Source organism: Medicago sativa, chromosome 6 (assembly GCF_051527215.1).
Source record: "Medicago sativa cultivar Bolivia chromosome 6, Bolivia_mono, whole genome shotgun sequence".
Lineage (NCBI taxonomy): Eukaryota > Viridiplantae > Streptophyta > Magnoliopsida > Fabales > Fabaceae > Medicago > Medicago sativa.
Window position 1 is genome coordinate 30365228 of NC_140754.1, and position 12334 is coordinate 30377561.

At 35.8% G+C, this 12334-nt stretch overlaps 1 non-coding gene across 1 annotated transcript; it reads left to right on the forward strand.

The window, feature by feature from the left end:
• Positions 1-4581: 4581 nt before the first annotated feature.
• LOC146914448 (small nucleolar RNA R71) lies at positions 4582-4688 on the forward strand. Its single transcript, XR_015017009.1, has one exon. It is a non-coding gene; the product is annotated as a small nucleolar RNA R71 (small nucleolar RNA).
• Positions 4689-12334: the final 7646 nt, after the last annotated feature.

Below are 12334 nucleotides of genomic sequence, written 5' to 3' on the forward strand. Positions count from 1 at the left end.
CAGATATTATGAGGAATAGGTTCTATCCTTAGTGCTAAAGTAACCGAGAAAAGTCCTTTCTTCATTTCATATAAGAGTGATGGGAATTTGAGTTAAACATTAAATTAGATATAACAATTAAGCACAAGGGGCTGCAGATGCTTAGGGGCTATCTATCCTCGTAGGGAGTCTTCTCGGATGTAATTGTCCTTTCCCCCTAGATTCAAAATCACCCTAAGTAGTGCTGCAAAATTTATTGTTTGTTTCATCTCCGCGTAGGAAGTCTTTTTGGATGTAATTGTCCTTTCCCCCAGCATTGATGAATTTGTTTCACTTTAGGTTCAAATTAGGGAGTCACCACCACAATTAGGAAGTTAGGGATTGTCCTTTCCCCCACATGTTGGTGCCATTCTCCCGCCCCATTTAACATTAACAAATTAATAAGAATATAACAATTAAGAGCAATTTGATTAATTTTCCCACACAAACTTATACTACTTTTACTCTTAAGACTTTAAAGGGTCTGAGTTAACACTAAAGATAGAACGTGTTCCTTAAAATACCTATTCATACATTTACTCAAGGATTGCAACCGGGTGCTTTTCTCATTGGAGAATTTCACAATAAAACATGATATGGGTATAGCAAGAACACAAGAAACACAAGAAACTATTTTCATGTACAAGAGGCGACCTAAAGAAGAGATAAAACAAAAATTTTCATGCCATTTTTACATTAAAAAAAACAAGCTACTTAGTCATGCCTCTTGCTATAAAAACAAAACGAAAGAATAAAGTTCAAGGGAGTTTGGACACTACGACTCTAGACACTTTATTAGGCCCCCCCCACACTTAGGGGAAGCATTGTCCTCAATGATTCAAAAGAAAAAGAAATTAAAAGAAGAAGAAGAAGAAGGAGTAGAAGAAGATGATAGAGATAGGGAGAAGAAGAAGGGAAGAGAGGAAGAGGAAAGCTCACATTTGTTTATTGAGGTCCGTAAGGAGGACCTTGAAGTTGGAGGTGTTGCATCATCCAACGGAGCATCTCATTATTTTCATCATTGACACGGTTGCCCCTTTGAACTTCATTGCGAAGGCCGGAGATCTCAACACCTTGCCTTTGTTGCTCGGTGCTCATCCTCTCGATTTCATTGTGAATCCATGTCCATTGTTGATTTTCATGAGGCTCACCGGTTTCATGGCCATGGTGCCCCTCTTCATGGTGCAAGTTAGCACCTTCTCCTTCATCATGGTGCAAGTTAGCACCTTCTCCCTCATCATCACCAAGAACCTGCACATCATTAACATACAACCAATTTTCTTCCACCTCGGTGGTAGTCCGAGATGGGTTAGGCAATAAAAACATGATTGGCACGTTTAGCTTAAGTTGGTAATGGAGGGGTGGACGATGTTTGATGAAATTCATAGCAATAAGGGTCTCTATGTTAAGCCTATTATTTCCCTCAATTGGTTTGATCCCCTCATCTTCACCCACTCCAAAACACCTAGCTATATATGTAATGATGCCACCCACCACTATGTCTCCTCTACCGGCCGGTCTAGTACCGACAAAGTCTAGGTGATCAATCAAATAAAAACAGGTATTGACGGGGTGGTTGTGGAGCATTGCCCATAGCATGAACAACTCATCGGTTCTAGTGTTTCCTAGCTCGGTTCTACCCCAAATAGTGCAAGCCATTACCCTCTGAAGGTACCTAAGTACGGGGTTGTGAATATTGCTAGCTTTGTTCGCCCTAGGGACGTATTTGTTAAGACCGGTGATTTGTTTCCAAAAGGCAGCTGGGTCATAGTTATCCAGTTTAAGGCTGGGATCCCAATGATCATGAATATATCCCTCATTTGCAAAGCCTAAGGCATCACAAAAGTGCTGAAGTGACATGTCATAATCAATATTCATTAACCGGAAAACAACTCTATGGTTAGGGTTATCAAAATTCATCTTATCTTTAGTAAAATCTATTGAGCTCAAGAATTCATACGTGAAATTTTCATAACCCCTCATAGGTTTCAGCAATTCAGTCCAACCTAACTTTCCTATCAACCTAGAAACATCATCAAGCAGCTCTAGCATATCTAAAGTATGGGAATCAGGATAACGAGAAGGGTGCAGATGTTTAGAGATAAGATTTTTATACCTGTCCCTTTGCTTGTTGTTTTTGAACTGGATCCCATGATTCTTCACTTGGGCTTGCTTCTTTGGGGGAGGTCCTCCTTGAGAGCTTGCTGGTTCTTTACCACTTCTTCTTGAAGCCATTGACCTTTGGTAGAATTGGTTTTGAAGGTTTAGGGTTTGGGAAAATTTTTGGTGGAAAGGATTGGTTTAGGGTTGGGGTTGATGTTTAAGGAAGTTTTGTTGGTTTGGATATGGAGATTGGTTAAGGTTTTGTGGTGTTTGGGTTAGGTTTTGAAGGATTAGGGTTTTGGTGAATTGTGGGTTTGGATGGATGAAAGATGTTTTTGATTGGTGGTTTTTATTTTGGGTGAAGTTTGTGGTTGATTGGTGAAAGAATGGAGTGATTTGGTTAAGAATTGAGGGAGATATGAAGGTTTGAAGGTTTGAAGGTTATGGTGGTTTAGAGAGAAGTTTGAAAGATGAAAGAGGGTTGTGGTTTGTGAATGAGGAAGAAGGAAGAAAAATTTGAAGTTATAGGGTGCTAGAAGTCGGGCACGGCCGTGCCACCTATTGGCACGGGCCGTGCCATCATTCTGACTTCAATGGCCATTTTTTTTTTGTTAAAAACTTGGCACGGCCGTGCCATACCTAGCACGGGCCGTGCCACCTTTCTGGTCCTGGGGGCTTCAGAATTTTTCAATTTCTTGGTTTTCTTCGAATCAAACTTGGACAATTACCTACAAAACAACTTAAAACAAAGAAAAACAAAAGAAAAGCAATTAAATGCATGGGTTGCCTCCCACGAAGCGCTCTTTTAATGTCATTAGCTTGACGGTTAGAAAGAGTCCTTAGAATGGATCAAAGATATCATATTGTGTAGATGACGCTATAAAACGTTCTTTCACAACATGATCGTTAAGCATGCAACAAGAGTAAAGAGCGGGACCCTTCATAACATTTTCCAACTCGTATCCTACCATTTTATCACTCACTTGAAAGACTATCCTACCAAGTTTCACATCAATGAGAGCTCCCGCAGTTGCGAGGAAAGGTCTACCTAGGATTATAGGGACGTCGTCGTCCTCTTCAATGTCAACGACTACAAAATCAGTGGGGATGTATATCCCCTCTATCTTAATAGGTATGTCCTCGACAAATCCTACAAGTTTCATGGTAGAACGATCAGCTATCTTTAGTTCCATTTCGGTAGGTTTCAATTCTCCTATCCCTATCCTTTTAAGAAGAGACAAAGGCAGCAAACTAACACTAGCTCCTAAGTCACATAAGGCTTTGTTTATGGTTTCATTCCCAATTTCACATGGTATGGCAAAGCTACCTGGATCTCTAAGCTTAGGGGGTGCTTCTTGGATGATTGCACTAGTTTCCTTAGCCAAGGCTATTGTCTCATTATGCTCTATAGCCCTTTTCTTTGAAAAAATTTTCTTTAAAAACTTGGCATAAAGAGGCATCCTAGACAAAGCTTCAGCAAAGGGAAGTTTAATGCAAATTTTCCTAAGTATGTTAACAAATTTTTCAAATTTACCCTCTAATTTAAGCTTTTCGGGATTTAAGGGGGATGGAGTTTTGTTTTCTTCAAGTGGTTTAGCTTCTTCTATCACAACTTTATCACCTAAGGGCTTGACATTTTCTTTCCCAATGTTTTTAACCTTAGCAAAAGTTTCGCCTAACTTACTACCCCTAAAAGATATGACATTAACTTGGGCTTTGGGGTTGGCTTCGGTTTGACCAGGAAAGACTCCCGGTGTTTGGGAAGATGTAGCCACTTGTTGGGCTATTTGAGCGATTTGAGTTTCAAGCATTTTAGAGTGAGTAGCAATAGAATCAACCTTGGTATTGAGCTTGGAAAGAGAATCATTCAGAAATCCAGTTTGGTTTTTAAGTTCTTGAAGTTGTTTGTTTTGGTTGGCAATAGAATTTTCCAACAAAATTTCCAAATTGGATTTTTGAGTGAATCTTTGGTTGTTTGCATAACCGGGTGGTGCTACTTGTCCATAGGGATTTTGGTTTTTATAAAAATTTTGATTTTGTCGCATCCCTTGGTTGTATTGAGCATAATTCATTTGCTCAACACCATTAATAGCACTACCTAGTTGGCAATCAACACCAGCATGACCAGCTATACCACATATTTCACAAGAAGGAGTAGATGCAGAATTGATAGCACTAACATTGAATTTTTCAAGTTTTTCAGTTAGTGTATCAATTTTAGAAGCAAGGTGATCATAGTTAGAGACTTCGTGTATACCTGCCTCCTTTTTGGAGGGTGAAGAACTAGAGATGGCTCTCTCGTCGGTCCATTTGTAATGATTCTGAGCCATGTCTTCAATCAAGGCATACGCCTCCGTGTAATTCTTGTTCATAAGTGCTCCACCTGCAGCTGCATCAACAGACATCTTAGTGGTATAAGACAAGCCATTATAAAAAGTGTGGACTATAAGCCACTTCTCTAGGCCATGGTGGGGACAAAGTCTTAGCATTTCCTTGAAACGCTCCCACGCCTCATAGAGAGATTCCCCATCTTTTTGATTGAACCGCGTGATTTGGTCTCTAAGTTTAGCGGTTTTAGATGGTGGAAAGAAACGGGCAAGGAATGCTTGCCTCATCTGATCCCATGAAGTAATGGAACCGACTTCGAGGGAATGGAACCAAGCGCTAGCTCTATCCCTTAAGGAAAAGGGAAAGAGATGAAGTCTTACGGCTTCTTGGTTCTCCTTCATGGTTCCACTAATTCGTAGGAAAACAGAGATGTGAAGATTGGGATCCTCAGTGGGGGATCCCGAGAATTGGTTTTGCTGCACCAAGTTAAGTAGGGCAGGCTTGATTTCAAAGTTGTCATCCTCAACCGTTGGGTACACTATAACAGCTTGTGGCTCAGCCGTAGACGGCGTTGCATACTCTTTGAGAGTGCGATTGGCCATGGCGGTGTTATTTTGTGCTGCTCTCCTCCTTCTATGTAAGAACCTTTCGATCTCGGGTATGAATACCGCTTGATTTCTAGTTCTTCGCATACAAGGTTGAGAACCCAAGAAGTTAACGATAATAGAAAAAAAATAAAAAAGGTTAAAAATAAAAAAAAGAAAAGAGAAAGAAGAGAGAATTCTAATCACTAAGAAAAAGCTAATTAAATTAGTTAACTCCCCGGCGACGGCGCCAAAAACTTGATAGAGCCAAACCGCAAGCGCACGGCCTATCGAAGTAATAGTAGTAAGTAGAGTATCGTTCCGCTAGGGAGTTGGTCAATTTAATTAACTTTCAATGAATGATTAGAGGAGAGAAAGTTGGTTAGAAAGGGTTTGATTGCTGAAGGTAAAAACAATAATAATAAAAGGGCCTTAGGATCATTGGTTCATCTTAATAACTAATCCTTCACTTGACAAAACCTAAACTTCTAATTTCATGGTTTACACACTAATTTCTAAAGACCGGTTTCCCTTAGCCCCTCACCTTTCCGATGAAAGTCCGGTGAGAGTTTACTTCTAGCAACCAAGCCTATTTCACTGACATGATTACTAGAAGATGCATAGAGGATTGAAACTACTCTTTGTCTCAATAGTTGCAAAGACTATTTCACTGTTTTGCAACTATTGTCTAGATTCACTTGTTCCAACATCAAGACTCCGCTCTCGCTTTATGAATTGATGTTTGGGATGATGGATTAACAATTATCAAACCCTCCGCTTTCGCTTCCACAGTTTGATAATTGTTAATCCACGTTAAGACGGTGAATCTAGATTAGAAATTAGGGTTACATAGAAATTAGGGTTTAGACATGTTTTGTTTAGGATTGAGTCATTAGACTCCCCAATAATCCTAAGACTAAGAAGTCTACTCACTCATGTTCATCGTAGACATGGAGGAAGAAGAGAGAAATACGGTAAAATAAATTGCAAAGAAAGTAAAAGGGAAAATAAAGACTTTTATTAAAATTGCAATTGAAATAAACAAAGTAAAGCATGATTGTTTATGGTGGAGAGCTACTCTATTTATAGCTTTACAATCGACTTAGAAACTAAGCAACTAAAAGGGTAAAACAGTAAAGCTGCAACAGGGTAACTTGGCCTTGAAGAAAAAGCAGCAAAAGTGGCTTCTGGAGGTGGCACGGCCGTGCCACATGTTGGCACTGGCCGTGCCAAGCTTCTGACTTGGTGGGAACATATTTTTGTCCCGTATCTTCGTATTCTTGTGCTGTATTTGCTCCAGTCCTCTTTCTTTTGCTCCAAGACACCTTCCACCATATATTTATTCCTAAAATAAAATAAAACATAATTTGAAGTAAAATATTCTAATATAAAATAAAATGCAATAAAACTAAATCAAATCTAAAATAAAACTAAACTAAATAAGGCAATAATTAATACTATCTATGACTCATCACAGACTTCAAATAATTTTCAAATCTGTAAGAAATTTGTGATTGAACAGAAACTTTCTCGCTTTCTCTAACACTAACATATGAGCTTCAGAAGATGCATCATGTATCAAATATTAATGTACCACTATCAAGGCAATATCTCACACTTGAGTGGACTAAGCAATATCTCACAGTTTGAACCAAATTAAGCTAATCCAAGAGAGACAAATATGTTCCCTTCCTGAAGACACTTATAAGCTTCAAAGTTCCACATCCACATGAGTCAAGTGAGGTGATCATATATCACAGTGTTAGGAACAACTTCATAACAACAAACCATGTAGTTCACATCAAGGCAATTCAATCTTCATGAAAAAGAAAATGACAGCACTATCTTTCATTTTTATACTGCCTGTTCTAAGAAATGCTCCATTGGCAATCTCAAATCCAATCAACAATAGTGTATTGCATCCAAAATCTCAAAGAAAAATTGCAACAAGCGTATTGCATATGCATGGTTATTACTTCCAGTAAACCAGATGCACAAATCCAAAACAAAACTATCAAATCACCAATGAAACACTTAGAGAACTTGAATATGAACTGCAATATAAATTTGTGGAGCATAGGCAGAAAGACACCAATTGAAGAGGTAGGAACAACTATATCATAAATCTAGAACACTTGAATGCATCCAATCCCAACAAATCAAAGAAAGCAAGATCAAAAGCTGATTCAACAACGCTTGGAAGCAACAAGCTATTAGCAATCCACAATTGATCAAAGTTGTTGAACTCTCACAACTTCAGTGGCACCAGGAACTGTTGCTATTAAACTGACCTCAACACCAATATGTCTTTCAGTGAGGAATTTCCACAAACACCTAGTGAGTAATTACAACACAAATCGTTTATGAAAACAAATTTCACAATACGGCACAGAAAATCAATGCGAAAACGATGACTCCGACTTGAATCGAAAACTATGATAAAGAGGAATCGCAAAACGGTTTCGAATCACTGATTCAAATCGAAACTCGAAATTGCGATCGAGGAAGAATTCGATCAAGACTTTCAAATCGCACATGAAATTGATCAAAAACTAACAGAACAAAGAAGAACAAAATAGCAAAGAACGAACAAAGAATTTTGAATCGAAGAGGAAACAGATTCAGAAAAGGATAGAGATTGAAACCGAATCCAGAAATTGACCAAAGGATGATCGGTTCAATCGAAAAGAAGAAGAACAAAGACAGAACCCTAGAATTTGGGGAAAAACGATATTATCACAATTGAATCGAATGCGATCAATTAGAAAAACAAAAATGAAATTCACTGAAAGCAAACGAAAATTGATCAAACAACAATCAAGAAGGTGAAACCGAATCAAAGACTTGAAAGCAAGAAATTGAATCAGTAAGAAAAATGAACGAGAAAAAGGAACAAGAAAAGGAATTGAAACTGGCGTGAGAAAAATAGATTTTCTCAGGAAAATGAAGAGAGAGAAATAAAAGAAAAATTGAGAAAATTGGATTTTCTCAAGAAAATGCAGCGGAAAATTCTTCAAGGAGGATACCAGATTTGCTCTGATACCATGTTAGGAAACATGGTATCCATGGATGAAGGAGAGAAAAGCTTATGAATTGTTCTATTGATAGTGAAATGTAATATTACAAATGAGAAAGTTAACCCACTTATGGGGAGGTTACACCTATATATACTAATATGACTAGTCCTCTTAAAAAAAGAAATTTTGATTTTGATTAAAATTATTTTGGTTTTGGTTTTTTTTATTGGCATTTTTATTTTGATCAAAAGTATAGGTACATGTTTTTATTTGAACTTTTTTTTTTTTGACAAAAAACAAAACGATATTCATTCATTTAATTGAGAGTACATCAGATACAATAACATGTTCAACATCACTAAAACCGTAAAGGGTGAATTTGCGAATAAACTCACAATACCCAAGTTAATAGCATACAACGGCAAAATATCTACAAATAATATGATAAATTCTTAGTCACCGAAATACCCATGCTTCCGGATCTCCAACGTCGACGTCTAAATCATTGATTGAATCTGTAATTGATGAAGTTGATCTTTCAAAATGAACCAAACGAACACTGCAACAAGGCGCAAAAGCAAACGCCGCATAAGATGACGAACAACATAACTCCACACTCAGACGACGAAATCAGAAAAAACACAAAATAAAAAACTTGATATGTGAAAACCACTTATTTAAATTGAAAGAAAGATGAAAAAGATGCAAAGGGGTAATTGTAGGTCAAAAAATGACCTAAAATCACCCCTCCTCAATGAATGAAAGAAAAAGAAAACTTAAAGATAATGTGAAGTTTCTATCACTGAAAAACTGGGGCCGGTGAGAAAAAAAATATTACGATTCTATCGAACTAAAAAAAAAAGTTTTTAAGATTGCCGTTTTGATTTGTACTATTGACATTTAAAATCACGGTTGATGGAATTTCAATTTGTTCATTCATGTTACAATGTTAAACTGTCCTCGTGAGCGTATCTCAGTTGTTAGGGATAATGCATAAAATATGCAAGGTCCGGAGTTCAAACCCCGGCCACAAAAAAAAAAAAAAAAACTCTTACGGCTAATATGAATAAAATTGAAATGGAAAAATGTATTTTCAAATAACTACATATCTAAAAGAAACATGTTATTTTATTTGCTTTACATTGGAAATCCTAAATTATTAGGCAATCAACTTCCAATATATGGTTGATTTCATAAGCCTCCACTATGTGTAAGATGCTCAATAGCTATAAATGCAACATCACTAAGTACAGATATCTCATTGTTTAGAATTTTGATTGCAAGACTATTTGCCTTTTCATCTTCAATAGCTTTCTCACAAGCTGCAGGTCCATCACCAGCAGCTCTTGCAAAATTTAATGCACTATCAGGATCATTATCCAACTCACTCAATGCATTTATGAATGCTCCAACAGTCCTATCATATAAGTCAGTTGAACATTGTTTAATAGCTGGATCATTGGGATATTGTTTTGCCACTTTGATAAGATAATTATGAACTGATGTTGCCCTTTTCAATCCCTTCTCCAAGATATACTTTGATAGGTCACGATAATTTGTGGCTGAGGTGATAGTTGAGTTATTTCTCAAGGCATCCAAGCAATCATCAGTAACCAGTTTGGCCTCATTGCATATAATTTCATACAAGCCAAGACCTAATGCAGGAATAGCAGCATAAAATATGAGGCACAAGAAAAGGGTGAAGAATGATGGTGATAGTGGGATAGATTTCATTTTTATGTTGATATTGATGAACATGGGTAAGTCAAATGAATTTTCTATGCCAATGTACCAAACAGAAATTAGTTCAATCCTCTCAAAATGAAACAATTAGAAATATATATAGCTGGTTAAGTGATAAAAGTTATACTTGTTCAATGAACATGATTTAAATCTTATCGAGATAGTTGTAAAATAATCATTATTATCATTGATATTAATAATTATTTCCTTTTTCCTAATTTAAAAAATAAAATAATTATTGATGATACCATGTGTAACAAAATAGTGGTTATATGGAAAATAATATTTTGTGGGGTAGAATGTAAGAAAATAAAATAAAAATATTTAAAAGCTTTAATATATTTAAGTAGCAATTAATCTCAATGAAGAAAAACAATATTAAATTTGATATAAAGCAATCAATAACTATTGTGATATTATTTATTTATTTTTTGAGGAATTCTTTATTTTTTTTCAGTGAGTTGTGATATTTTAATTTTTTTTATAAAGCAAATGAATTAAAAGACAGGTTAGGGCCTGAACCACATACAAAAGGTCTATACATGTGCCATATAAATTTATATTCTTTGATTAAGTGACTTATAAAAAGACATCTTATATGAAAGTTCAATGTATCTATTCTTTTCCACCGAGAGATATCAATTTAAATATTTGACCAATTTATAAAGCAATTTCGAAATTCTAAACTAAAATTATGATTGAATAAAACATATAGAAAATTACAAAATATAGAAATATTAATTTTTAATTATAAAATTTTATATGCTAACAAAAATGGCCATAATATGATAGGATAAGTATGAATTAAAAACATTCATCGTATTTACATATTTTGACCAAAATATTTTTAATTATGTCAGAGCACAATTTTTTATTTCAAATTAATATTTAAAGAAATAAATATATACAGATATTAAGGTTTTTTATTTTTTTGGAAATGGGGTATGTAGTGCCGGAATCATCTATGGGAGCTTCTAAGATCACTTTCAAATTGAGGTGTATCCATACATTTGTTTCCAAAATCTATAAATTAACGATCATTTTTACGAAATAAAGAGCTATTTGTTGATATTTATATTTTAGAAAAAGTAATTTCATAAGAATAAAAATGATTTCACTGTTTATAAGAATCATACTAAATTTTTTACATTTTATAATAAGAAATAATCAATATTTTGTATTATGAGTAGTAAAAATTCAGAAAAATTAAATTTTATTTTGTCGATGTTTTTGCTAAATAAGATTTAGCTATTATAACTAAAAATGATAGAATTTTTTTTCTTCAAAAAAACAACTTGTTTAGCATCTATTGGTCTGACCATTGATACTCTCACAATTTGGAATGTCTTGCCTAGTACCTCGAATGAATTTTATGTCAAAAATAGATTAGGTATGCCTAACTATAGGTTTATCAACTTCTAGGAGGTTTTGGTTTTATGTCCCCCTCCTTGTTCTTGTTTCGTTTTTCTAGTTAGTGAAGTTTTACAACCCTTCACTAATTGCTTGTTTTTCTAGCTAATGCAGGAATTACTTTTAGGCAAATGTTAACTTGTGCCCTCAAGGGCATATGTTAAGGAACTCCTTATAGAAATATACGTATCAAAAGTCGTGCAGTCAACTTTTTAAAAGTTGAAATACTATGTTTTCCAATGCAAAATTGCTCCTTTTGAGTTCCTTAACCTGTGCCCTGTGCCCTAAGGGCACAAGTTAACATGACCCTTATTTTTATCATGGTGGTTGGGAAGGTAATTGTCATTTTTTTTTTGACAAATGGTGATTGACAAACTTGTTGAGCTTGAGGATATCGATGTGGCAAATAAAGGTGTTAGAGAGAGAATGGTTGGTAACCAATGTAACTGTTGTTTTTAACGTGAGGGGTGTGATGAAGCGTAAAACGATTAAGTTGTTGCGGCGGGATCAAAAGGTGGATTTTGTTGCAATTCAAGAAACAAAAATGGAAACGGTTTTGGATAATATGTTTTATAACTTGTGGGGAGATGGAGATTGTGAATGGGTCTTCCTTCCATCGATGGGATGTGGGGAGAGTGTTGGGGGAGCGTTACTGGGCTCTATCTAGTGATGTGTCTGATCGCTGTCTATTGGTTTTTATGATGAACTTTTGGGATTGGGGTTCAAAGCCATTCCGATTGAATAATTATTGGCTTGAAAACCGTAATTTCAAGAAAGTGGAGGAAGAAACTTGGAGGAAGAATGAGGTGAGTGGGTGGATGGAGTTTTTGAAATCAAAATTGAAGGGGTACAAGTATGACATTAGAATATGGAGCAAGGTGGAATATGGGGAGATGAACACTAGTTGAAAAAGCTAAACGAGGATATTGAGGAATTAGATACGAAAAATAAAAGGGGTAAGTTATCCAAGCAAGAGGTAGTGGATATGAAAGGCAAGTTTGAGGAGTTGTGGAGATCGTTAAAGAGTAAAAAGGAAATGTTGATCCAAAGGTCTAGATCTAAATGGTTTAGGGGAGGGGAAGCTAATTCGAAGTACCTCAATTGTTGTATGAATATTAGATTTAGTCGGAA